Here is a 27,673-nt window from a genome sequence, read left to right as displayed (position 1 = left end):
AGGCTGGTCTCGAACTCACAGAGATCCGCCTGCCTCTGCCTCCCAAGTGCTGGGATTAAAGGCGTGTGCCACCATCGCCCGGCCTGGGTTGCTCTTCATCCTTTGGAATTCTGAGAAAGCATGCCTGCCATCATGGATTCCCAGAGATGCTGTTGGAGGGATAAGAAGGGTGTGTATTTGGGGGTGAGGGTCAGAAGAAGGAAAGAGTGTTTAACTTTCAACAGGAACTCCACGGACCTCAGATCGCACCAAGGGGTCAAAGGAATCTAAAACTCTTCAGGTTTTTTCTCGAGTGTCTTTTTCGAAGAGGAATTCCATTCCACCTTGTCACGTCTGACTCCGGGGACAGTGACTCCACGTGCTTTCAAAGGTTGGCTGCCCTTTGCTGTGGAGCAGAGTGTCCTTTGAAAGGCCAGGCAGCCTGTGCTAACTCAGCATCTGAGGGTTGCATGACTGACATCACAAGCAGGATGGAGTAATTTTAACGGCATTGCTGACGCGGATGCCTCAGGAAAAAAAAAATCACATTTGGACCAGCAACTTCTATTTAAAGGCAATCGTGTTGCACTTTCTTGAGTGTGCCTATGAGACCGACTCCTGTCCCCCAACCCATTCCTTCTTTATTCACAGGGAAATGGTGTTTGTGCATCTAGCCACAGGAGAGGAAAATCTCCTCTCTCCCCAGTTCTGGTTCTTTAGCTGTAAAGACTGCTGATCCCCTTGACTGAGGACTTGCATACAGCGGTAGAGAAAGTCCAAAGGCAAGCTCCATCCCCCTTGAGGCTCAGTGGCCAGAAGGGAATCAGGAGGCCCTGCCACATACAGAACGCCTCCCTCGCCGGGTTCATTCATCCTATCTGGAATTTTACATCATTTATAGCTTGTATAAAGGCAGGTGGAGTCCTGTGGAAGAGGAAGCTGATAAAGGCAACACCAGATGTCAGTACAATCCATTCACACTCAGCTTTGTTAGGCAGTGAAAGAGTCAGAGGAACGGGGGCAGACCCAGAGTGTCAAGGTGGACTCCCTAACAGCTGGGGGTTGGGGTACACTGAGTAGCTAGAAGACCCCAAAAAGGATAAGGAAGAGACATGGATCCACTTCTTGACTATTGTCATTCTGGGAGTCATGAACGCACAACCGGTAAGGATGACCTCGAAGACCCGATCCTCTTTCTTCCACCTCCCAAGTGCTGGGGTCACAGGCACGAACCACCATGCCTGGTTTAGATACACACATGGTGAGTTCTGGAAAGAGGTCCTGTAGGGCCCTGGTCTACCCTTGTTCCTGGGGTGCATCTTGAGGACAGTTTCTGGTCAGCTAACTAAAGCATTCTGTTTGTTCCTGTGCTCCCCCTGCCCAGCCTGGTGATTAGCTGTAGGGCATTGTTGACTACACCGTTGGTATGGTAATTTCCCACCTGCCTGGGCAGAAATCCTTGTGCAGCAGCTAAGTATATAAGGATTTCCCCAAGGTTGAATAAATGGCATTCGGCTGATCTCCTTCGAATGACCCAGGTCTCTTTGTGTGTTCTTTCAATCTCCAGGCCCTTGCGTGACTCGTGTATGGTACAGTGGCATGCGAACTGTACCCAGGGTGTAACACAGAAGCGGGTGTTACAAGGTCCCTGTGTTTAGACCCTGGAGATGAGATGCCATGAAAACTGTCAAGAGAAGGAGCAGCATGTCACGGGTGGTGCGAGCAGCATTCATACACATTGTGCAAAAGCCTGTCCTTGTGGCTGGGCAGAGCCTCCGCTCTGGTGAGGTCTCTCCTCACTGTTACCACTGTTTATCATAGTACACCGTCCACTCTGACTTCTTGACAAGGATCCCTAACTTGACAGAAGAACACTAGAATCAGCCTCTAGCCAACTTACAAAACGAAATGCAAATTCCACTTCCAACCTGTTTCTGTGACCTCTAGCACAGAGGCTATCAATGGGGTGAATGGTCCCCAAAGGTAACCTCACGCTGTAGCCCCTGGGGATGGTGCGACCTTTTATGAGAAGCATCTTTGCAAGAAACTTAAGGGTCTTGGGATGAAGTCATATGGATTCTGCAGTGGCCACATCCAGACTTCAGTGTTCTGCAGGCCTGAGCTGGCTTTGGGTTTCTTCTCATAGACTCCCATCACCCACATGGTGAAATCTCTGCTTTATTCACTATTCAGCCACTTTCTCTTGAGTTATTGTTTTTGTTGTTTTCTTCTTATTTTATTTATTTATTTATTTATTTTGGTTTTTCGAGACAGGGTTTCTCTGTAGCTTTGGAGCCTGTCCTGGAACTAGCTCTTGTAGACCAGGTTGGCCTCGAACTCCCAGAGATCTGCCTGCCTCTGCCTCCCGAGTGCTGGGATTAAAGACGTGCGCCACCACCGCCCGGCTTTCTTCTTATTTTATTAAAAAAATCTTTTGTTTGCATCTTCCATGACTCTTAGCTTTGTCTTTTGTATCCACGACGCACTCTTATTAGCTGACTCTTCATTTCTGAAGTGATTTTCCTGTTCTTTCCTGCGTTCTGTTAACTCATTTCTGAGTCTTTCTATTTCTGAACACTGTCCCCACTTTCCCCTCTCACGCTTTAATTCCTAATGTCTGTGCTCACATGGAAGGAGGTGGCTACTGTGAACTATTGGCATTACCTTGGAACACATGTTTTCTTGGGGAGTGCTATCCTGCTTCTAACTTTCCTCTGTTTTAAAAAGTGTGTTTGGTCTCATTACTTTCCTTTCCTTTAAATCAAAGCTAATCTTCCTGGGTTTTTAGGAATTAACTTACTTGCAGTTTTACCTAGCTCACTCTTCTACTCAGACATGGCGGCTAGCAATCTGAAATTGCTTTGTTCTGTTTTCCTTAGTGAGTTCTTCCCCAAGTCTCTCCTTCTCTGCTGCTGTAGAAGGAGAAAGTAGTAGGCCAGCCACAGAGTTAGCAGGCACCAGAGAATCCTACATCTTGCAGAGAGGTTGGTTGCTCACACTGGTGAAATAAGCCAGTCTTCCATGGTGAAGACTTCTTGGTTATTTGGGGGTTTCCTTTCTGCAAGGTTTGTCAAAAACCCTTGGGGAGCCGGGTGGCGGCGATGCACGCCTTTAATCCCAGCACTCAGGAGGCAGAGGCAGGCGGATCTCTGTGAGTTCGAGGCCAGCCTGGTCTACAGAGCTAGTTCCAGGACAGGAACTAAAAGAGCTACGGAGAAACCCTGTCTCAAAAAATCCAAATAAAATAAAACCCTTGGGGACACCTTGTGACCTAGTTTAAGCATTGTCCTTGGGTTTTGCAGCCAAACTGCTGTGTTCTCATAGGAGCTATGACAGGTGTCACCTTCCCAGACTGTCCCATAATATCTCCTACATGAAAGGACAGCACAGCTCTGGAGACTTACAGCATAAATGCCAAGTTTATTATTTCACCTCTGGGTAAATCACTGCTGGATTTTTTGACAGTAAGTGAAAGAAATGTAATAATAATCTGAGGGGTTTCAGGCCACGCCTGTGAGGCCCAGAGTAAAGAAACCACCACCCCGAGAAACAGAGACAGGAGAAACAGGCAGGACTGTACACCAAGCAACTGGGCCCCAAGTCTCAGCACTGGAAACCCAGCGTACTGGGTTTCTTATTTGACAAAAACGAAGGACTGGTTTCGGTGAACATAGACTCTCCCATCAACGACGGCCCGGTAGACCCTGTCTCCCTCCTTCCATGCCAACACTGTGGTCATCTCAAAGTTTCACAAGAATCCGACTCATTCAGCGTGTGGGCTGGCCACCTCAGTCCTTAGTGAAGACCTGTGCACATGATTCCTCCCCAAGAACAGGGACGAATCACAGCCTCTGAGGTACAGAGTTCCTCGCCAGCGATCCACTCAACCAGTTAGAGGCACCAGCCTGCGGCTCTCCCCGAAGCAGTTCCACAAAGCCAGTGAGGTGATTAACAGAAGCGTCTGCAGGGGACCAGCTGGTTTCTCAGCCCCAACCCAGCTCTCCCCTCCCCAACCCTGCTTTCTCATCAGGCTTCAGTCTCCTTGGAGGACCAGACCCACCCTTGACCTGCCAGTCTCATCACTACAGAGCTGTGTCGTACAGATAATTTTTTAAATGTCTTTTTTTTTTTAAAAAAAAAAAAAAAAACGTGTTCCTTGGAAACTTTGCAAGAAATGTATCGATTTGAGATACTCAAACTGAATTATTGAGCTTTGGCAGAAGGAAATAAATCTTTCCCATTCCCCAGGCCTGCTGCCAAGTGCGGCTTCCAGGAAGCAACGTCCGTCCTTTCTGGAAGTGAAGCCGAAGCCAAACATCCTACCACTCTCCCCGACCCCCGCCCCTTCACTTGAATTCACTGACAAAAGCACTTTGCGATTCATTGCCCATTTGCCTGAATAGGCATCCGAATTAGTAATGCCCGAATTAGTAAGGCCTGGCTGAGGCAGCTTCCTAAATAATGAGGCCGGATCGGCTTGGCAGACCCAGGGGCCCGTGGAAAGCAAGCTCGCAGCGCGCCATTAGGTTAAATACTCTTCCGGTTTTATAATCAAAATTTCCCCATACAGACCTGGATGTGCAAAGGAGAAAGAACATGCTTACTGGAGCCAGAGATTTTGCCCAGACCAGGAGCCAGGGCTGGGGTAGGGAGGAGGGGGACCAGCATGCAGGAGAGGGGACTTAGGCTATGGTGTTTCAATGCACAGGGCAGGATTAACACACAGACTCCTGACATCTGCTGTTTCTTTCAGTTCGGCTGAGTGTTCATCCTACCTGGCGACGGTCCAGGGGAATTCCCATTATCAGAACCAGCTGAACGCAGTGTGGTGGGACGGGACAGCGTTCATCCGCCCGTTGCTTCCCTGCACTCGCTGCTTGCCCCAGCCATCTAACTTCTCACCCATATGGTGCTGAGGCTTGGGTTAGTGTAAGGGGGTGTCGAGGGGAACGAGGCCCAAACAGTCTGGTTGGGAAACTGGGCATGTGGAGAGTCATTTCCATACAAGTCTGCATTAGAACCAGGCCAGGGTAGGCTCGGAATGGAAGGGGGGAGGGGGGGTAACAGCTTGGCAGGCACGGCCAGTTTTGAAAACTGAGCAGTTTGAAAGGAAGGGTGGGGTGGGAGGGGATGTCTCCATGTTGATGCTAAAGTGCACTGGACTTAATCTCTCTCAAGTGGACGTACAGACAGCGCTCATTCTCACCTATGGCTCCCAATCGCAGAGAAGGCCACCGCCATGCTGACAAGGGCCAAGGACCCCATGCCTTACAGCATGCCACTGTTCTACTCCCTGCCATGTGTCCCTCCAGTCTGTTGGCTCTGCCTTTACTCTGCATCCAAATCCAACTGCTTCCTCACTTTCCTCACTTTTACTTTCGTCCCAGTCACTGCCGGCTCTCTCACGGTCCCTAACGAGTCCCCCAGCTTCTATCAGTGTCCCACTATAGTCTGTTCTCAACAGACTTGTACACGTACCGCGCCTCTGCGTCTTTCAAGTTCAGGTCAAAGTCCCTAAGATGACTGGAGCCTGACACGCGGACGTCCCACTTCCCCACATCTTCCCCTACCCTGCTTCTTCCTGCTCTGGCTAGCCTGCCGTCCACACACCATACACAGGCATGCCACAGGGCCTTTGTACTGGCTGCTCCTTCAGGGGGAGACATCTCCTTCAGGACCATCTCACTTCCTTCACGTTCTCCCTGGACTGTCCATCCAGGACAGCTAGTCTCTAGTCTCTGACTCCTCCTGGTCTTGTTGAATTGTTTGTTCCACCAATTTCTCTTTCTAACAGTTCCACCCCTTGTCATTTATTTATTTAATGTGTATATGGTGTGTGCGTGTGTCTTCCTCACTATCACTCTCTCCCTTACTCAGAGACAAGGTCTCTCGTGAACCTGGAGCTCCTTGCCTCAGCAAGCCTGACTGCCTGGCTGGTGAGCTCCAGGGACCTGCCTGTCTCTGCCTTCATCTCTCCCGTTCCGCCTGGGTGCTGGGGGTTTGAACTCAGATCCTCACGCTCACACAGCTCCTCTACAGAAGCCCTTCACCCACTGAGCCATCTCCTGGGCCTTTTAAAAATTATTCTTCAGCCGGGCGGTGGTGGCGCACGCCTTTAATCCCAGCACTCGGGAGGCAGAGGCAGGCGGATCTCTGTGAATTCGAGACCAGCCTGGTCTACAAGAGCTAGTTCCAGGACAGGCTCCAAAGCCACAGAGAAACCCTGTCTCGAAAAACCAAAAAAAAAAAAAAAAAATTATTCTTCACTAGAATGGAAGCAGACTTTTGCTCCACTCCTGCTGTTCCTCCAATGCCTCAAGTGGTTTCTGGTTTTCCCACAGGAACGCAGCAAGTATTTCCGAGCGGATGCGAAACCATCTTGTAAGAAGGAAGCAGAATAGCGGCGTCAGGAGTGAGGTCCGGGGACCAGGTATCCTGGGGGTTAAATCTTGGCACCTTTGGCAGGGTCCACATTCAAGCGCGCTTCAGTTTCCTGAATCATAAAATCGGGACAGCACTGCCCTTCCTCAGGGAGCTGTGAGCACTAAGAGGGACGGGATAGGCATAAAGCTCTCAGAGCAGAGGAGAAGCTGGCAGAGATTGAGCACTTGAGAAATAAATGGTCATTATTAGCAAGAGCCCTGTCTGCTGTCCTGAGTTTAGACTTTATCCTCAGGCTACACCGAGTCATTGACGGATGGTAAAAGAGGGAGTAACATAATCAGATATTGTTGCAAAGGATCATTCCAGTTGTGCAGGGGGGAATGAATCACATCAGGGTAAGACTGTGACGAGGAGACCAGCTAAGAGGCTCCTGCAGACCCAGAGATGACAGACATTGTTAACGTGAACTAAAACAGAAGGAATGAACAAAGGGAGGACGGATGAGACAGGGAGAGTAACTCAGTGTGGTACCCTTCCAGACCAGGCCGTGGAAAGATGTGCCACTTTTTGTTGACTCGGGACATCCAGTAAAGAAGGTAGTACTGCTGTACTCGTCGGGAAAGATTTGAGTCGTAGATGCATCCAGATGAGATTGTCTTCCATCATACGGATTGCTGAGGCCACTATAATAGATGGGTTTTCCCGAAGGAAACATTTAGGGAGTGAACTGTTTATAAAAGGTGTATTCTAGAAGAAAGAGATAGCAGGGGGATAAGTCAGGGGAAAGTGGAGTTACGAGCCAAGGCAGAGGGAGCTGCAGGCAGCAGTCAGATGGGAGAGCAAAGACGAGAGAAGCTGGGCGTGCACGGCTTGTGGATTTAGCATCTGCTGACTGGAGTCAGAGCAGAGGACATGGTTACGACTGTTTGAGGAGAGAGTGGGAGGTGAGGAAAGCAGAAAACACGTGAGTGTGTGTGACAGCAAAGGGCGCTGCAGAGAACAGGAAGCCTTGGCTACAGAGGGAAAAGGGGGGTAGGCAGCAGGGGAAGCTGCCGCGGAGGGGACAGAACTCAGGAGAAAGTCCCCTGTGTTCAGGTAGGAGGCCCATTTCCACAGAAACAGAGGGAGCAGTAAGATGGGCCAAGGCTGAGAGGGGAAGATGAGGAGAGCTGCCTGGCCACTGGCAGGCGGTGAAGCTAGCTGGAACGTGCAGAGAACCTTGGTGGGACGGCTGGGCTAGAGAACATGCTGCCTGCATGTAATAACATGGGAGTGGGCAAACTTCTTGGAGAACTGTAAGACTTGATGAGTACTTCCAGGCAGGACCCACTTGAGGGAAGCATCTTGTCAGTTTCCCTCTGTTCAACAATTCTACTCTTTTGTGGAGGTGACCCTTTTAGACTCAGAGATACCATATTGTAGTTATTATAAAACTTAACCCATGCCAACTATTCAGAAAGAACACACAGTGTTGTCTTGAGAAGTCTTTAGGAATCAATCCTGCTATTCTTTTGGTTAAAAAAACTTCACGTCTCCTACCTAATCGACACTGAATCCAATCAACCTTTTAATCTTTATTATCTGTAGAGCTGAGGATTGAACCCAGGGCCTTGTGCACGTCAGGCAAAAATTCTACTACTGAGCTACAGCCTGACCCTGTCTAAAATTTTAGGTTGATACAGTTTTAATAAGCTGCCCAGGCTGGCCTAGAACCTGTGATCCTCTTGTATTAGGCTTTCAAGTAGCTCGGATCACAGGCGTATGCCTCATGCTTGGCTAAAAGTGATGCAACATTCTAACCTAACCCTTCCAGGCATGTTTCTAAGCTTTCTAGGCTTTCCCGCAGCTCTCTTTCATGCTTGGCTGGTCCAGGCATTCTCCTCAGTACACCTTTGCTCTCATGCATGCTCCTCTTGGCTTCTACATCGTTGCCTGATGAAACACATTCCTTCAACGTGGTATGTGTGTGTGTGTGTATGTGTGTGAATGTGTTGCTGCCAGCATGCACTTGCCTGTGTGAGTATGTGCAGAGGCCATAGGCTCGGGGTACAGTCTCATGGCCACGTCCAGTCTTTTCATGTGCTCCTGGGGATCTGAACTTAGGTCTTCATGCTTGAACATAAGCACTCGTAACACTGGATCACCTCCCCTGCCCATGCCTCTTTAAGGGCTACAACTGAAGTCAGTTTTATCTCAGTGTCTTTCTTCCTGTCCTGCTTCCAGAGCACTTGGCATAATTTCTAGAACAATGTGTTGAAGCTGTCAGCATGTTGTTGATTTATCCGACTAGGCAACAACCTTCAACTATTATAAGACGGGTTAGGCCCTTGTCTTGGCTGGATTTTTATCAACTTGACACAAGCCGGAGTCATCTGGGAAGAGGAACCGCACCTGAGAATGCCTACCTCCGATTGCCTGTAGGCAAATCTGTAGGTCAGTTTCTTGACTCGAGTTTGACGTGGAAGAATCCAGCCTACTACTGGGCAGGTGGTCCCGGGTGGAATAAGAAAGCAGGTTGAGCAAACCATTCCACCATGGTCTCTGCTTCAGTTCCTGCCTCGAGGTTTCTGCCTCAAGTTCCTGCCTTAGCTTCCCCTGATGACGGACTGTAACCTATAAGTCAAATAAAGTCTTTCCTCCTCAAGTTGCTTTGGGACATATTTTTCTTTATCACAGCAAGAGAAACATAACCAAGACCAAGGAATAGGTCTTAGGAAGGGGTCTGGGCACTAGAAGTTGGCATGTGGTTGGCTAGGGCTAGTGTAGCCACCAAGAAGTGTCAGAGAACCTCTCAAGTAACCGGGGATAGGACAAACTTGCTTGCAATCCCAGAGACCTGGGAGGCTGCACCAGGAGGATTACAAGTCCATGACACACAAGAGGAGGTCAGAGAAGACTTGCAGGAGCCAGCTCGCTCCTTCTACCATGTAAGTCTCAGGGATCGGACTCAGGCCATGAGGCTTGGGGCAAGCGCCTTCACCAGCTGAGTGGTCTCGACAGCCCCAGCCTAAATAGTAAAACTGAATACACCCTACACCTGCCATGTGTTTTCCTAGAAATCGGTCTTACTAAACACCAGACTACCAGCAGAAATTAGTTCACAGAGTTGTCACACGCAAGTCCCTATGCATACCAGACCCTTCTACTGGATGTCCTTAGACTCAAATCACAAGAATGGTTGGCAGCACTCTGGTGCCGAGAGCATTCACAGACCTGATCTCACCTGGCATTAGATTAGCCAGGAGAGGAAGTGGAATGGACACCACTCATTTCCTGCTGAGCAATATGAAGAGAAGGGGTTAAGTGGTGTCCCTTAAAGTCACTTAACTAGAGAGAAGTTGGGCCATCTCTTAGCTCAGAACTCAGCAAATACCCTGGGCACCCAAGCCAGAGGTGACACCATAGGTCTGTGTCCTTCAAGAGGACGCTCCGGAAGCAACTGTCCTGTTTACAACGAGACACCAGGAACCATTCATCTAAAAAGGACTCCCCTCGTCACAGGAAACGTTGGGTACAGAATTAGAAGCTTCGCGTCAAATGAGGTAAGGGACGTGGTGGGTCTTTGGGATCACTATAAGACAGCAGTAAGTGATAGGCAGATATCCTGGTCTTTGGGATCACTGTAAGACAGCAGTAAGTGATAGGCAGATATCCTGGTTGTGGTGTGGCTTGACTTGTTCAGTCGGCCGTGTAAACCGATGAACCATGAGAGGGGAAGGCACACCTGTCTCTGTTACTCCGGGTCTCTGCTTCCTTCTCCTGGAGGCTCCCGGTGGCTTAAGCCCTTGGTTTCCTGAGTCCAGTATGCAGAAGCCATCCCAGGTCTACACAACTGAGCCACAGCTACCTGGGATGGCAGTCTTCACTGTGGTTCCTTTACGAAGGCTTGATGCAAGTTACGGGTGGCACAGGAGCCCATACTCTGCTGACATCATTCCCCCTTGGTGTGCTTTTGCCTTAACCGGCTAGGCAATTATATGAAGGCAGCAGGGAGAGAGACTGACCACAAGGAAAGCACATAGATCCAAGTCACTCATGATGAGGGTTCTAAACCACAGCAGGCTCTGAGTGACAATGTCAAAGCCAGGCATGACTCAGCACAGAGAGCCAGACTGAGACTTGCAAGGGTCAGGGTGGCAGCGAGTGTGTGCGGTGATCGTTTCATATGTTGGTAAATATGTTTATGACCCTTATGTCTGCCACAGCACCCTAAAGGGTAAAGTGTGGAGACTGGAGAGATGACTCAGCTGCCCTTGGAGAGGACCCAGGTTCGGTTCCCCTCATCCACACCTGGCAGCTCACAACCACTTTTAACTACAGATCTCAGATCTGACCCACCTCCTCTGGCCTCCGTGAGTACCTGCGATGCGCGTAGTGCACACACATACACTCGGGCACACACATGCACACACTTAAGAAATAAATCTAAAAATCAAAGTAAACTGATTCCTTTCAAATATGAATCAAATCATTTGTAATTTTGTTCATATTACTGAAAAGGTGCAATATATATATATATATATATATATTGGATTTGAGACAGGTTTTCTCTGTAGCTTTTGGTTCCTGTCCTGGAACTAGCTCTTCTAGAGCAGGCTGGCCTTGAACTCACAGAGATCCGCCTGCCTCTACCTCCCAAGTGCTGGGATTAAAAGCGTGCGCCACCACTGCCCGGCTTAAAGGTGCACTTTTAAAAAAAAATTAATAAAAGAGTTCAATCACATGGCCAAGCAAGAATGGATAGATTTTAAATTGGTACAGGCACAGAAAATCACAACAGGCACACTCTCGGACTCCTCTAACAAGGACTTGAATGCAGTAAGACTCTTGACAGGAAAAACTCGACTGAATATGCATTCAATCTTCCTTTGATTCCCGAGTGGGCAATTCAGGGTCTTAAGGAACTTTGGGGTCACCATTATACACATCAGCTGTCACTGCACTGGTAAAACATATAATGTGCCCGTTAATAATAGCTTTACAACTCAGAGAAAATCAGATAATAGTGGTTTTACTGTAAGTAGGATCATGACGGTTAAAAGAATCAATGCATTTTCCAAAAGAGCCTAAATCATTTCTGGGAAATAATTCATGCTCTGTGAGAACTGGGCAAAATTTGCAGGGAAGTTCTTGGTAGCCCTTGGAAGGAAGGTGTTACATAATAATCGCCAGCTGTTCTTCAAGATCAAGTTCGCTCTTTCTATGTGTATTTCTTTGTGTTACGGTTGTGAGTTCTGTGCTCAACGCCCCGCCCACTAGCCATCCAGGCCTTCCTTAGAAGGAGGGAGGTTTTTCCCAGCGATTCCCAAGAAGACACAATAAATAAACACCCTGGACAAGCTTATCACAGCAAGGCTGTTCAAGGCTAAGCTCAGGAAAGCTGTTCCCAACAACCTGGGCTGGATTTCAGGTTCTCGGCTCTGAGGGAGGATGGGATGGAAGAGTGATCTGGCAAGCAATGAAGTGGGCCTGGGCAGACATCGCGTGGCATGGGAGCCACCAAGGACGGAGTTTCTACACTGCTTCATTAGAACATGAAACCTATTTTGTTGCCGATGAGTCCACTGTGAGCCGAAAAGAAGTTAGTTCACTTCCTTGGCGTCTGGGGTCCTATAATTCTGAGTCATGGCCACATTAACTTGCTACTGGAAATGCAGGCGCTCAGCAGCGTGACCAACCCCTGGTCCAGAGTATCTGGAACTACCGGGCAGGGAAGAAGGCTTGCCAGCTCAGTGCAGAAGGACCTGGTGTGTGTGTGTTTCTTTTTAAAGCTCCTACTTTCTCCGAGGAATCCAATTCCTCCCCAATAGGAAGGATGGAAAATTCCCATTTCCTCATTCTCTCCTGTAACAATGAAGTGTACTGTCCTTCGAGGGCAGGTTCCCATGGCTGTTGGCTCTGCTGTCATGAACAGGCCTGACTGAGGAGACACACAGCAAAGCAAAGGGCATCCAGGTAAACTGAGGCTCCGATACTAACAGGCGAGCTTCTTTGGTCTGAGGCTGGTTTCCTGGGGCCTGCTGAGGATGCGGGTGGCTCTGAGACTTCAGAGGCAGGAAGTCACTTTGGTAGGAGGATAAAGATCAGACCAGTCTCTGTGAAGCTTTAGTTCAGTTCCGTCCCTGTGGTGGTGAAGCAGATTCCAAACTGCATCCAAACACAATACAGCCCCCAGCAAGGAAGAAATGAAACCTTCTAAATCTTCAGGCCTTTGCTGCACCCTATCCGCTGCTTTTCAGCTCACAGAAGCCTTTTGTTCGAGCCCTAGGAATGTGTACTTAATAGAGAAAGTGTGGTTTTTGTGGTAGCTGGGAGAGAACACAAAGGCAAAGGAGGGGAGAAGACACCCACTTTATAAAGCCACCCCCACCCCGCATGTTCTCCCCCAAAGCATCAAGAGCTCAAGAGCGAGAGGCAGAAAACAACCCCAATAAGGCAATGGGTGGGGAAGAAAGGGGTAAAATGACTTTGCCAAGTTCAAGTTGGCTCATGTAACTTATTTGGGGAGAGATCTAAAAATTCTTCCTTTATGGTCCCCTAAGGGGACCTGTGCTTACCCTGGCTCGGAGGTCAGGAAGGACAACACCTGCTTCCAGGTGATCAGGTGAGCATTGTGCAAGTCTCCAGAGAGCATTGGCATAGCCCATTTTCTCCAGACAGCGGGGAAAGTACCAGAAATAATGGGGGGGAGGTGTGTAAAAATACGCTCAATAAGAGGGCTCTTTATAAACAAGCACAGATTCCATGTGAACTAGTCTGTGATGTTATATAAATTGTATATAAGAAGAAAGCCAAACTCAAGATGAGGTAGCATTAGAAGAGTCTTCTTGTTTCCACATGGGTGATTGCAAAATGGTACTCTCAGATGGAGTCGGCCTGATGCAAGATGAGGAAGGAGGCAACTGCATCTCAGCCTCCCAGTGCGCTCGCTGCCCTTTCCTCAAGGACAGCACCTGGCATCATGGAATGAGAGGCCTGGGTGAGGCAGCTCTGGTTTAAATCCCAGTCCTGGGTCATGGTTGTGTGGCATGCTCCCCACCCCATGATCTGGCTGGGTCACTTTGTCTCCTGCCTTCATTTTCTCATATGCAAAGACTCTGAACTCACAGGTTATGGTGAAAAATCAGACTACCTGGCACTCAGAAATGCTCTTTTTCTTTTCTCCCCCCCCCCAGTGGTCCTTTTCCCTCCCAGAGCCCAAGAAGTCCTCTTGCTCTACATAGTCCTGTTTCTTCTTTCCACCCGTGTCCATTAAAATGAACTTCCAGGAATGGATCTAAAAATGATTAACGCGCTAATAAAATGACTACCAATAGTTTCATAATTCACCTCCTTGGCCCATGCTGCACGTGTGTGTGTGTGTGTGTGTGTGTGTGTGTGTGTGTGTGTGTGTGTGTAATGTACGTGAGCACATGATGTGTATCAATGCCAAGAGGTACACCTCGGTTGGGTACTATTCCTCAGGTTCCATCTACCTTGTTTTTTGAGACAACGTCTTCTCACTGGTTTGAGTTCAGAGCAGGCTTGGCTGGTGGCCAATGAACCCCCGGGATCCACCTGTCTGCCCTCCCAGTGCCCAGAGGGGTGGACTAGCCAGCCCAGTGTTTTTTGTTGTTTTGTATTTGGGGTCTGGTGACAGAACTTAGGTCCTTAGGCTTATAAGGCAAGTACTTTATTGAATGAATCACCTCCCCAGTCCCCATCCCTTCAGTAAAACTCATGTTCAATTACAAACTTCTGGTAGAAATGCAGGCACCAAAGGAAGATCTGGGGAGGATTTTGAAGGCAGCAGGTCTTCTATGAAAACTTTGAAGCCAGATAAGCAAATTGCTGAGATAGCAGGGTCACCACAGGCTGTTCCAAAAAGGCACAGCTTCTTGGGATTATCACTGGCCAAGGCTGAAGGGCCTTTCTCTCCCCGACTGATTGCCAAACTTTCTATTTATGTAAATAGAGTATTTCTTGTTTTTCAGCTGGATCCTAAATACGTCTGATGATATAGACATCACGAGAGTATGAGGGAAATGAGGTCGAGCGTCTGTCAGGAATCATTTCCAGGAAGCAATCAGAGTCGTAAAAAGCCACGAAGGAGGAAGAGAGCCAGGAAGATCCATGGTTTGCTAGGCCATTGCTGTGGAAGTGACGTTTTAAATCACCGTATCTAAGAGTTGAAGTTTAGAATGGCAAAGGCTGTTGGGGGGTGTGGGGGGGGAGTGGCTCAGTGTCCCTCGCAGTGTCCTGCAGAGGAAGAACATGCACCAGCCATGCCCCAGTCACATGCTGGTACCACGCATGACCAGTAGCCTGCATGACCTGCAGCGTCCATTCAAACCCCCGAAATCTATTGTAAGTCTATGAAAGCAGCAACAAAGAGAAAAATATAACTTCAAATCTTCTGTAAGTTGTAGTCTTTTCATTCTTTGTTTTTTTTTTTTCTTTTGAGATAGGGTTTCTCTGTGTAACAGCTTTGGCTGTCCTGGAACTTGCTCTGTAGACTAGGTTGGCTTCGAACTCACAAAGATCTGCCTGCATCTCTGCCTCCTGAGTGCTGGGATTAAAGGCATATACTACTACCGCCTGGCTTGTAAACTATTCTTGAAGAAGTGCCAAACCCCTTTTAGACAGAGAGGAAAATCTGACATGGGCGCTTTCTCAACTAACTGTGACAGTCTTAACATATTTTCGGATGGATCTCTGAGCTAGAATCTCAAGACACCACAAGTTTGTTTGTTTTTCCAGTGTGGTGGGTTCTCTTAAGCATTTTTCATGCTTACCTTTCTGTTGCTTTCATTTTTGTTTTGAGAGGGTACCATGTAGCCCAGGCTAGCCTCAAACTTACTACATAGTAGAGATAGAGACTGGCTTTGAACTTCTGGTTCTCCTGTGTCTAGTTCTTTAACGTGTGGCGTATGTGGTGTGCCACCATTCCGAATGTTCTTTCTCTGTGTTGACATTTAGAAAGCATGGGTCTCGACACACTGATGCTTTTAGGAGTTGTGGAGTCACTGACACCCACTGATACTCAAACATGCACCCTCCACCCCCGACATACCTAAGCCACCCCCGTGTCCATTTGGGTCCTCAGAATGCGTCGAAATGACTGCCCTTCTTGTTTTTCTAAAGGAGTGGTTTGTGAGCTGGGCCCACAATCTGAGCTCAGACCCTAGGGTCCACGGTAGGAGGAGAGGGACTCCTAAAAGCTGTCCTATGACTTAGCACTTAAGCCCACATTCACATGTGCACGTACATACATAAATAAATAAAATTGTCATACGAACCAACAAACAAAACCTTAAAGATGTGGTTTTCTTCCTGGGTCCCAAAGAACATTAGCCCCAAAAGTCACCATGCTGATTGACCTCCGCTGATTCTTACGCTAGGTGCTAGAGTCCAGAAGGGTGCTGACTGCTCCACCCAGGATCATCTTGCCAGAACTTTAACTGTTCTATTCCACTGCTGATTTCAAGCAAGAGCTGAAACCAGAGCTTTCAGGTTGGCAGGGGAGGCTGGGAGGGTCTGCAGACATAAGGCACAGCGGAATGGACACCTGCAGGTATCAATCCTGCCCAGAGCACAGAATGGAGGAGCAAGGAGACACTGCAAAGCTGGCTCTGCTGAGCTAGGCCTGTACTTAAGGCTCAACTGTCTTATTAATAAAAATGAAAACTACCCACGGAAGGAGACATTACAGCTGAAAGTGAGAACAAGAGCACCTTTGGTTAAGCAGTATCCGTGCGTCGGGGCTAAGACATCACATCAGATTACCCCTGGCATTCTGTCTTCATCACCCCACGTCCACAGCTCGAGAGGGATAATTCAGAGCTGGACTCCCATTTACTGATCGTCCTTGTGTCCTCTCACATCCTCTTCAGCTTCCTTCCCCCTTTCCTCCACACTGCACCTCCAGCCATCAGTGCAGTCTCTGACCTCCAGCTTCTCTGCCCGGACCTCCCTGGTAGGCTCTCCTCCAGTCTTCGTTTTCCAGTCTCTTCGCGGTTACCTGACTACCTGCTCCCGTCCTTCTGGGTGCAGCTCTACTCTGTTTTCTATTGTATTTGGTCAGGATTTATTCTTCTTGCATCCCAGGAGGAAAACAGGCAATAGATGGGGCAAGCTGATGATGGCTGACATTAGGGGGAAGATAAGAAATGCACATAAAAGCTGGGCTGCTTCTGGAAACCACAGTGTCTATGGTCCAGCTATACTCATCTCCTCTACACCCAGCTAGGATTTCGGAATGAATTGTGTGCTGCTCATGTTACATTTGAGAAAATTACTTTTATTGCCTGTCCCCTGCCTCCCTCCCAATCTGCTGAAAACTCCAGGTATGCTCTACAGACGTTCAGATTCAAGGGAAATTTGTTCTAATGAGTCCACCAATGGCATGTGGGTGGGTGTGTTGCAGATGCTGACTGGGGAAAGGAACCACAAGGTATAAAGGGAAGAAATACATTCTCCTACTGCTTTAGAAGAAGGTGCTAGCTAACTCACACACACACACACACACACACACACACACACACACACACACATATTTGTCACAGGGTGTCATGGATTTCAGGCTGAACTCAAATTTGCTATGCAGCTAGGTTGACCATTGACTTCCAATTCTCTGGCCTCACCACCTTAGTGTTAGGATTATAGACCACCATACCCAGTTTATGGGGTACTGGGAACACAACCCCAGGCTAACGGCACACTAGGTAAGCACTCTGCCAACTGAGTTACACTCCCTGCCAAGCCTATACGTTTCTCCCAAAAAAGGAAACTGAAAAGTTCAGGCCAGTCAAATATCCACTGGTCCAGTGGCACAGGCAGGTCTGGACAGCTTCAGTGGGGTTGTTGATTGTCACCGACCCGGTTTGGAGCTTCCTGGCTTTAAATACCGTCTGTTGCTGGCTACCAGTGTCATTTGGTTAGTGTTTACATATTATTTTATTATGTCTGCCCCTTTCCACTTCCTCCTCCATCTTCCGAATGAATCAGAAATAAAAATAAAAAAGCTTTCAGGTTTGAGTTTTCAGGGCATGGCTGTTAGCCTCGTTGTCTTAAAGTCACCTGTTCACTGCCCAATGAACCCTGACACAGAATGGTCGCTGCCCAGAGCCGCTGGTTCCCACCCGGGAGCTAGACCACGGAGCTACTCAAGGAAAGGTACTCTAGCTCGGGCTCTTTCCAGGCACTCGGCCCAGTTCTCTCCACCACCACGCATCTGTGTATTAGCGCTGAAATACATTATTAAAACCCACTCCCTCTCTAGGGTGTTTATTCTCTTTGAAATTCTTGAAGATCAAAATTGAGCAGATGAGGACCTGAAGACCTGAGTTCCACCCTCAAGACCCACATGGTGGAAGGAAAGCATTTCTCACAAGTTTTTCTCTGACATCCACATGCAAGCTGGGATTCGTGCTCACTCACACACACACACACACACACACACACACACACACGCACGCACGCACGCACGCACGCACACATGCATACACAGAGTAAATAAATTAAATAAATGCAATTTAAAAATAGTAGGTGGATTCCAGTTTCCACAATTTATTATACAAGCTTCTACAAAGCTGTAAAATATATATACATAATATATTTATATAAATGTGTGTGTGTGTATATGTACCTTAGAGCCCTCAATAGTGCCTGAACCACATTCCTATCTGTGGGTAACTTCATGGCCTGAACATATCTGGCCACTGGAAATTTGGGAGCCTCTGACTATGTCTGCACCTTGAAAACCTACAAGGGATTCTAGAAGCCCCAGAAATTCTCCACACTGACCATTTTGTTTGGTTAACTGCATACTGGGGAAGGGGTGGGCATCAGCGGAGACCTGTGATGCCCGTGCTTTCCTTCAGCAAATGGGCAGCAGAACTGGAGCAGTGAGGCTGACTTCCAGGTTCATGGGGCTTTGTAATGCCGAGCCCAGGCAGGCTTCACTCAATGGTAGGCTAGCATGCTGCTAACAGTATCGAGAGTCCCTTGAAGGCAAGAACTGCTTCTTTAATAACTCATTGTATGTCACTTATGTGCTTAGCACATTCTTAAAAGTGTTTTATATTTACTTTATGTGTATGAGTGTTTTGCTTGCATGTTATATGTGTAACTGACCATACGCATACCTGGTACTGGTAAAGGCCAGAGAAAGTGTTGGATCCCCTAGAGCTGGAGTAACAACAGATGGCTGTGAGCCACCATGTGTGTGTGTGGGAACTGAACCTGGGTCCTGTGCAAGAACAGGGGCTCTTAACAGCTGAGCCTCACCCCCTTCCTCTGGGTTTCACTGTCCTGGAAGAGTAAACAGAAGCTGCCTGAGCCATGGCCCAGATGCCTCGGGGAACTTGTGCTTTCTCACTAGCTTGTTTTAAGACGTGGTCTTGCTATGCAGCCCTGGCTGGCTGGGACTTGCTATGTAAACCTGGTTTGCCCAAACTTGAGGCAATCCTCCTGCCTCTGCTTCTTGAGTAGAAAATTATTATTTTTTTTAAACATGAGAACTTATAGAGATGTACAATGAGCTTCTATGGCCAGACACAAACTCGTACAGAACGACCCCGTGGCTCTTGCTGCCTGCTTCCTCTATCATTGGTCGGCTACTTTGCACTCAATCACCCTTGCTCAGCCTGTCCTACACACAGTTAAAGCCTGATCACTCTCGTCCTTCATGCTCCCCCATAACCCACCGAAACTCCCGTTACTCGGTTCTGGACCCCAGTGTCTCCTGTTTGTATCATTCTTTATGCCTTTCCTTTCCTTGACTGACAAGATGACCCGTCACCCCGACGCAATGATTACACAGCACGGCTCTCCTGAGGGGCTACAGCGGCTCGCCATGATCTGAGAAGACTCGAGTCCACAAATGAGTGCGCCAGGTTTAAGTGGAGAAAACATCGAGGTAGAAATCACGGCCCTGATCCATGCAGAGCTTGAGTTCCTGAGATGTGGGGCTCTGCAGATAACTCAGCTGTGGCTGCCTGTTGCTCACGACAGAGGCCCAGCACTTAACGCGGCCATCTCCTTCCGCCTCTTTACCCTTGCCACTCCATGTCTGTTACGCAGCACTCTTGATTTTCTACACAGCAAATTGAGGGAATGCTGACCCGCCTGGTCTGTTGCTAAAGAACAAATCTTCTGGCCTCAGGGTCTTTAGAACATCCCTCTCCCTTCCACATGTGCATATCCAGTTCTCCTTCAAGATCTTTACCGGATTTTCCATTAAGTTTGCTTAGTTAGCAGGGTCTCCGGTCTCCCAGGCCAGACTCTAAGTATCTGCCCAACAGAGAACACCTGTAAATTTCTGATTTGAATTTCTGATCTTCCTCCATTGACCTCCTGAGAAGCTGGGATAGAGAAAGGACACACGGAGCTTCCAGCCCTCTACCAACTGAACGACACCCCCAGGACTGGTGTGCTAAACTCTCAAGTCTCCTCTATAATATATGGCACAGAAGAGGCCAGAGCTACCATCTCATGCTTCCAGAGCCCCGAGTACTGACCAGCGAGCACTCGGCAGCATGGGTCACAAAGTTAATGACACATATCTGTGCCTGTTCCTGCTCTTGTCCAAGGTCCCCCTAAGCCACAGGAGACAAATAATCACAGTCCAAACCCACAAGGACCAGAGTGGGAGAGCCAGCCACAACATTTTGGAGAAGAGGAGACAATCAAGTGGTGCCTGACCTAACAGCGGGAAGCCGACGCTTATCTGCATGCAGCACAGACACCATGAATCATGCTGGATTTCTGGACATAAACACCAATAGGAATGGGAAGGAAACTGCGAAGCTATCACCAGAAGAATGTGAGAAGGCCTGCGTTCCACCTTCAGTCCAGTGACAGGACTGGATAGCGGCTTGCTGGAATCAGGCTCACTCAGAGAACAAGAGGTTTAGAGAGAACCCAGGCAAGGAACTCTGGGATGTATTGAGATCTCTAGGATAAAGGACAGGGTTGTTTCCAAATGGAAGAGACTCAGGACACACTCTTCCCTGAGACAGTCAGGACCCGATCCAGTTGGCCTAGAGTTGACCCTTCCCAGACTGAGCCCATCTCTACACACAAAACTGTCTGTCATTCCAAACAGATGACCAAGTGTCCCCATGAAGTTGAATAAAATGCTGTGTCAAGTGTGAAAACTGCTAAAGGAGGAAGACAGAGCAGGCTGGAGGAGATGAAGAGTGACGGAAGGGGACATTTTTGAAAAGAGCCATTGAAAAAAAAACCCCAAGGTGAAGGATTATGGCCTGGGCTTCTCTGGCAGGACAGGACACCTTTATAGATGGAAGAGCAGGTGCAAAGGTACTGTGGTAGGGACACGTCTGGCTTGTTCCGAGCATAGCAACCATCATGTTCCAACCGGTATGGCTGAAAAGGTAGGAGCAGAACAATTGGGACCAAGAAGGAGACAGAGAATTACAGGCCCAAGTCTTCTAGGTCTTATGGTTCACACTGAGAGGTCAGAATGGAAGCCAGGTGAAGTTTTGGGATAGGAAAGTAATACAACCCAATTTACATTTTACAGTAGCTATCTCTAGCTGGGCAGGGAATACGCTGGTGTTTGTCCCATGAAGGCAGGGGCCATTTCTGCTTTGTTCACTGACATTTCCCAGCACATAGTAGTTATTAAAAAAAAATACATGTTAAGAGAATTTAATAATATAGGCTGGGGGTTGGTTCAGTGGATACTGCATTCAGCATGCATGCATGCATGAAGACCCAAGTTCAGATTCCACATATTAGCTGGGCAGGTATGCTGGCCACTTGTAATTACAGTAACTTGAAAGGTAAAGACAGGATCACTGGGCAAGGTGTTAGGCAAAATTGGTGAGTTCTGGACTCAATAAGAAACCCTGTTTCTATAAACACAGTGAGCAGCAATTGAGGAAGACATTCAACATCGACTTGGGGCCACTACATGTACATGCGTACACGTATGTGCCAATACACATGGATACACATGCATGTACAACATGTATATATATATACAGTAGTGAAAATGAATCCAGACATCAGTTTAGAGAGTCCAAAAGCCTAGTCCTTCTACTATACTAACCAGACTTCCAAAAATAATCACTGCACATAGCAGGGTCTTGAAGTACTTTAATACAACTTGACACAGACTATGAGATGATGATGGTGATGATGACGGCATGCTGGCTTGGTCTCTAACACTATGGCATCACTGTAGTTTCTTTTAGAGAAAGATTGCTTTGGAAATGGCGATTATTCTTAAGTCCCTGAATGATGCCTTCATAAGGACAGTCTTCTGTATTTACAAGATGTTCCAGCTAATCCTTTTATAATATAAAATCAGGTCTAAACCCAAAAGTAATTATACTGCAAACCATTTAAGCAGGCGCCCTAGTCTTCTTCTAAGTGCCCCAAATTAAATCACTGTTTTGCACATCCTATGCAAAGCTTAATACAAATCTTTAAAAAAAAAAAAAACAGAGATCATTCTTCAGCCTTTGCACGTATGTTCATCAGCAGCAGCTTGCCATTTTGAGGACCAATATCCAGTTCATGAGGACAGCTTATTCTTATAAATAAGATGGAAAACACATAATTTTTTACATGTTATAGATAGAACTAATGTCTAATAACCAGCTCTTTTTTTTTTTTTAACTCGTAGGACTCATTCATTCAGCAAACATGGTAGCAAGACTATGTGCCAAAGCATCATAAACTATGGTGGAGCGAACAAAGATGAATAAAGGCCTTTGTCTTTGAGAAGTCTAACAGGCTGACTCTTTATCAGCCAGCTGAGCTCTTCCTGGTTCACTGCAGTTCCTTACATGACTCCTAAGTCTGCAGTGTGGATCAGACATGGAACCACAACCCACCCCTAATGCATGTTTAGTCCACTGATTTATTCTGAGGCCAAAATCTTCGTTTCCCATAACTGGAAAAAAAAAAACCATACCATGGTAGAAGTTGGATAGATGCGGCTGGTAGAAACTTTCATTAAATCTAAGTGCATTTTAGAAAGGAAGTCTATGTTAACCCCTGAACCAGGAAAAAAAAAATTACCTCTTTGGCACTTGTAGAGAAATAGGCTTAGGGCAAATGAAGCAATAAAATACACCATTCATGAAACCGTCTATATGGAATCAGACAGAGGGCAAGGGGTCAATTACTTTTATTATACAATAAGAGCAGGGCAAATAGTAACGGACTTACAGGTCGCTAGGGAGAATGCAGGCTAATTGGGGGAACCAACTTTCACACTATGGCTAGATGGCAGGAACTGCTAAAAGTAACTACAGAAATCCCCAAACTGAAAACATTTCAGAGCTGAGCGTAACCCTATGGGATAATTTAGGAATAATTATCTTTGTCCAAGGGCTGGCACTCAACAGAGTAATCCACCACATGTCCTGGCTAGGTCACAGGACCATAAAGCCTGTTCAGAACCCCGTGCTAGGCTAAAGACTGCCATGCAGAGCAAGCCTCAGACGACTCACACACGGGTGTTCTGCATCTGTAAAGGACGAGGATTAATTTAACATTTCCTATACCTCAGTGATAGCTGAGAACATGCAGGACTCCCAGCTGGATGACACTGCAGAGTCACAGAAGGTTTGGAAATGTCACTGATAGGCTTAGACCTGGGTCTCTGAGATGGTGAGCAGATCCCCACCAAACAGTACGTCCCTGAAGATACTCCAGAGAGCAGTTAACCATGAGAACCAATTCACTAAAGGAACCTGCTGACTGCAAGTGGAGCTTGCAGCTTCCAGGAAATACTACCCGGGGAGACTCCAGAGCCCCTGCACAGTTGCCCTTGCTTGTACCCCTAGACTGTGAGGAAAGAGAACCATGTCACCCTCGGAGCAGCTGTGCTGCGGGTTTGAAGCAGTTCCCGTTATCAGGCCTGGGCAGTAACCTCCTCGACAGGAAGCTTCCCCAGAGTTTCCACCACAGGAAATTTCCTGGGAGGAAGTCCGTGATACGGAGCGCCCCAGCGCCCCCCCCCCCCAGACACTTGTAAGCTGGCCGAAGCAAGGTGGGCAGAAGAGGTGGGTGTGAATCAGAGAAGGCGCCTAGGGTTTGAGGGCTGGACAGCATAGGGGGAAATGGAGGCGAACAATGAGGTATTTACTTCCTTTGGCCTTGGATCCGTCAGAAAGTTGCTTACTCGCTGGCACATGCCAAGCTTTCATCTCTGGGCCAGCAGTTTCTCCCCAGGCCAGGCTGACGGTGGAGAGGAGAGGCCTAACCAGTGCAGGCTCTGCTGCTGACCCCAGCCTTCACCTCTCGGCCCGTTTCCTCTTCCATACACCAAGGAGCATTTTTAAGAGTAAGAGGGATAGGTCACCACACTATATTAGGGCTGGTAAACATTAAGGAATCCCACAATATAAGCTCCTACTGACTAAATCATTGTATTATCTCCACAGCGGTCAGGAATGCTCCAAGGGGGAATCATTCTATGTTCAAGTGTCCAAAGAAAAGCCACACTGAACATGCACACCTGAACGCCGACCCAGTAGGAAGCTAAGGAAATGGGGGGGTTTTGGTTAAATCAAGATTAAATTTGAAACGATCTGGGCCAGGTGTGCACCTATGTTCCCAGCAATCAGCAGTCCGAGGAAGAACTTGTTATCAACCCTAGGTATTCCAAGCAAGCAGGAGTAACACAGAGAGTCCTTGTTTCAAACAACCTAATCAAAAGCCCAAAACCAAGAATTCATTTTTCCAACTAAAGGAAACATTTTTAAAATGTAAGGAACAAGTCTAATTCCTGTAAGCTACAGCTGGGGAGTTTCCTCTTTAAGTAAATCAGACAGTTGTTTTTTTGTTTGTTTGTTTTTTAATTTAAAAATTTGCCTTTTTCTTTTAAAGACCAAGGTCAGGGTTAAAAAACACATGGTCAGATCCGAGGTTTAATGTGTTCTCTTCCAGGCAGCTAATTTATGCTTCTCTGTGTGCATAGGTGACATTCCACCACAGGCAGCCTCCTCAGAACAACATAAAGCAAAACTGCACGGAGCGGTAGGAAGGACAGTCACTGTGCGTCGTCTGTACTTCTGCTTTCATTTTTCTAAATTATGGTACAATTATAACACCGGGGGATAGGCTGAACCAAATAGCAATTCAGAATTATCAGCTATTTTTTAAAAAAAAAAGCTGTGGTTTTCAAATGTTTTCCCATGAATATTTTGATCCTCTCTCCCCCATTCTTCTTCTTTTGTTGTTGTTGTTGTTGTGATGGTTGTTGTTGTTTGCTTTCATTTTGACAGAGACTCCTGTAGCTCAGGCTGGGGCCAAACTTCTTATGTAGCTGGGACTGGCTTTACACACCTATCCCCCTGCCTTCACATCCCAAGTGCTAGGATTACTGGCACAGACCATCAGGTCTGGAATTGGACCCCTCTTTGTGACAGCGTGACAGACAAACCTGGAGAACTTACACTAAGTGAGACAAGCAAGGTTCAGAAAGACAGGCACTGCCTGATCCCATGCACACGAGGAACCTAAAACCATGACACTCACAGAAGCAAAGCAGGCTCATGAGACCAGAGAGGGGCTGGAAGACACTGGTTAAAGGTCTCAAAAGTCTGCTCGTACCTGCAGTCTCAGGGCTCACAGACTAAAAGGCAAGATGAATTGAGTCCTAGGCTAGCCTGGGCTACACAGAAAGAGCCTATTAGAAAGAGATACAGAGACAGGGGTTGGGGCTGAAAGGGTGGGGTGTGGGAGTGGGGGTGGAGGTAGGGGTGACAGGAGCAAGAAGGCCAGTAGTAAACCTCTGTACCAATATGATGACTATAGTTAATAACAACGTATTGTACTGTATACATGCAAATTCCTTGGAGTTTTAAATATCCTGACCACACACAAACCTGAGTTAACAGACACTTTTCTAGCCATTCCACACAACACACACACACATGATAGAAGGTGTAATTATCAACCATTTTCATTTGTCAACCAAAGATAATTAAAATTTAAAGTAAAAAAAAAATTGAAGCTCATTTTCCAATAGAAGTCTGGGGGTTCACTCTAGGGGTCAATGTCACTGCTTTTTTGTTTACAGGACTGTGACAAAAACAACAGGTCTGCGCTCAAGTGAACTGTGACAAAAACAACCGGTCTGCGTTCAAGTATCTGCAGCAGAAAAGAAGCAAAGCAGAAAAAGAGAAGAGGAAAACTCAATTTCTGAAGAAAATAAGAGTCATAAGAGGGAAACTAAAAAATGCAGCCATGTAACATGCCAGCTGAGAGGGAAGGACAAACACACACACACACACACACACACACACACACACACTTTCACTAATTACAAAGAACAGGCAGCTTAGTCATTGTGGGAATCATGTGCACAGTAATATCGCCAGGCTCTTTAAGTGCCATGTTAAAGAGAGGCCTGGAGTTTCCCTCCTAAAATGAATGAGACTGAAGTTCAGAGAAATTTATTAATCATATAGCAGAAGTCAAGAAGGCTCTTTCCTAAGGACTCCCCTCCATCAGATGTTAAAAACACACAAATGGCTTTACTGCAGTAATTCTTCATGTTCAGTGAGGAGCCACAGGGATGAACAGGGGATGTGTATTCTACCAGAGAAAGATGGGGCTGGGATGGGAGAGGGACGGTGTAAGGAACTCAGGCTAGAAGCCCGGGCTACTCAGTCAGGGACCAGAACATGCTTTGGGTTATTTTCAGTCTTAACACGGTCAGCCCTCCTCCTAGGTCTCAGAAAGGTTGAAATAGAACCTGCCACCAAGTGGAGGCTTGGATTCTGAAACTATTCAGAGAGGGATAAAAGCAAGATGGCAAGGGTAGAAATAAAGGCATTTGGGTGGAGAGCAGCAGCACCCAGCTTGGGGATCAAGAGGGAAGGAAGACGTGCCATTTGTCAGAAATCTCCTGGGGAACAGCACCGGGGAACAGGAATGTCCTACTGGTTTTGAGTGTGCTTTAGATTCTCTTTATAATCTTTCAGCATTTCCTTAATGCAGTCAGAGCCAAATGAGGGTATGCCAGGAAGCTGAGGTGTTCTCTTTTTTCTTCCATACCTCCTTTGGGAGAGGGAGGAGGAAAAACATCACAAACCCAAGGCCTGTTGTCAGCAGGTCCATAGACTATGTAGAAGTTTCCAAGTAGGTGAGGTTCAAGAGCACAAGGTTTCTCCCAGGAGGCTCGCCCAGGTTTGGGGAAAAGGAGGGCAAACACGGCTATCACAACCTGAGTGTTGGTTTCCACATCTGAAACGCTGTGAAAGATGGGAGGGCCACCAAGGGGACAGAGCGACCTATTAGACATGAACCAGCTGGTTTGCTCTGAACCCACATTAGCCCATTCTCTCTTGGGCTACGTGGAATAAACGTCTGTGGGTAGCTGTCTCCTCTTCTTCCTCTCCCTTCCCCCTCTGCCTTTAGTTAATTGCAGCTGTGGTCAAGGGCGGGCAGCCAAAAGTCCCATAATGCACTCCTCCACAGGAAGTTCCCAAGATCTCTTCCTGAACAGGAAATTTCCTGTGGTCCAACAGACATTCCTCTCAGCGTTTATCACTCTCTTGCATTTGTTTTGGCAGATACTGAGTCTTGGGTAAGAACAACAAGAAACGGTTGGAGGGAAAGCTACCTCAGGAAAAAAAAAATTGCAGCTATTGTCAGGGGAAGAAGCTGTGACAAAATTAACTCCTATCTCAAAGGAAAACAAATACTAGCAAAATGGACTCAAGCGATCTGACAAGTGTTAAGAACATAAATACCACAACATAGCAACGCAACATTTGAATTTTACTTGTGTTACAGAATGAAGGTATGCAGGTTGTTTTTTTTTTTTTTTAAAGAGGCCTATTTCAAAGCATTTAGAGATACTTGCATAAACACTGAATTTTACAAATATGGCTAGAATGAATGAGATTTTAAAATTTTCTGTATTTTCTTTACATATGATGCCAGGATTTACCTTGTGTTGTTGGGATTAGCATTTTGATCTCCACCTCAAAGCAACACCATGCCCTTCCCTGAAGAGGCAAGAGCAGCCCCCAAGGACTTGTTTCACATCCCAGTGCCTTCTGTCTAAGCTAGTTACACTGGGTGGTACTGGGTCTCTCTGCTTCTGCTCTCAGTCCCTGCCTTTTAAAAACCCTTCCATGGCCCCCAAGACTGAAATGTGACACCGAGTTCTTTACTGCATCAAATCAGATCCTTCGGGCTTCTCTTTAAGTTTTCCTCAAGTCCATCTACCCGCTCTGCTGGGGCTCCAAACAAACCATGCGTGCTCTCTTCCCTTTGCTGTCCTGGGATCTGCCTGTATTTCCACTTTCCTTAGTGGCCTGCCTCCTTAAACCCTTTC

At 47.3% G+C, this 27,673-nt stretch overlaps 1 protein-coding gene across 1 annotated transcript in view; it reads right to left on the bottom strand.

The window, feature by feature from the left end:
* Window positions 1-27,673, bottom strand: part of Etv6 (ETS variant 6) — a 239,729-nt gene that overhangs the window by 64,732 nt on the left and 147,324 nt on the right. The window lies entirely within an intron of this gene.

This window comes from Microtus ochrogaster, assembly GCF_000317375.1.
Source record: "Microtus ochrogaster isolate Prairie Vole_2 chromosome 14 unlocalized genomic scaffold, MicOch1.0 chr14_random_2, whole genome shotgun sequence".
Classification (NCBI taxonomy): Eukaryota; Metazoa; Chordata; class Mammalia; order Rodentia; family Cricetidae; genus Microtus; species Microtus ochrogaster.
This window is presented reverse-complemented; position numbering and strand designations above follow the sequence as displayed.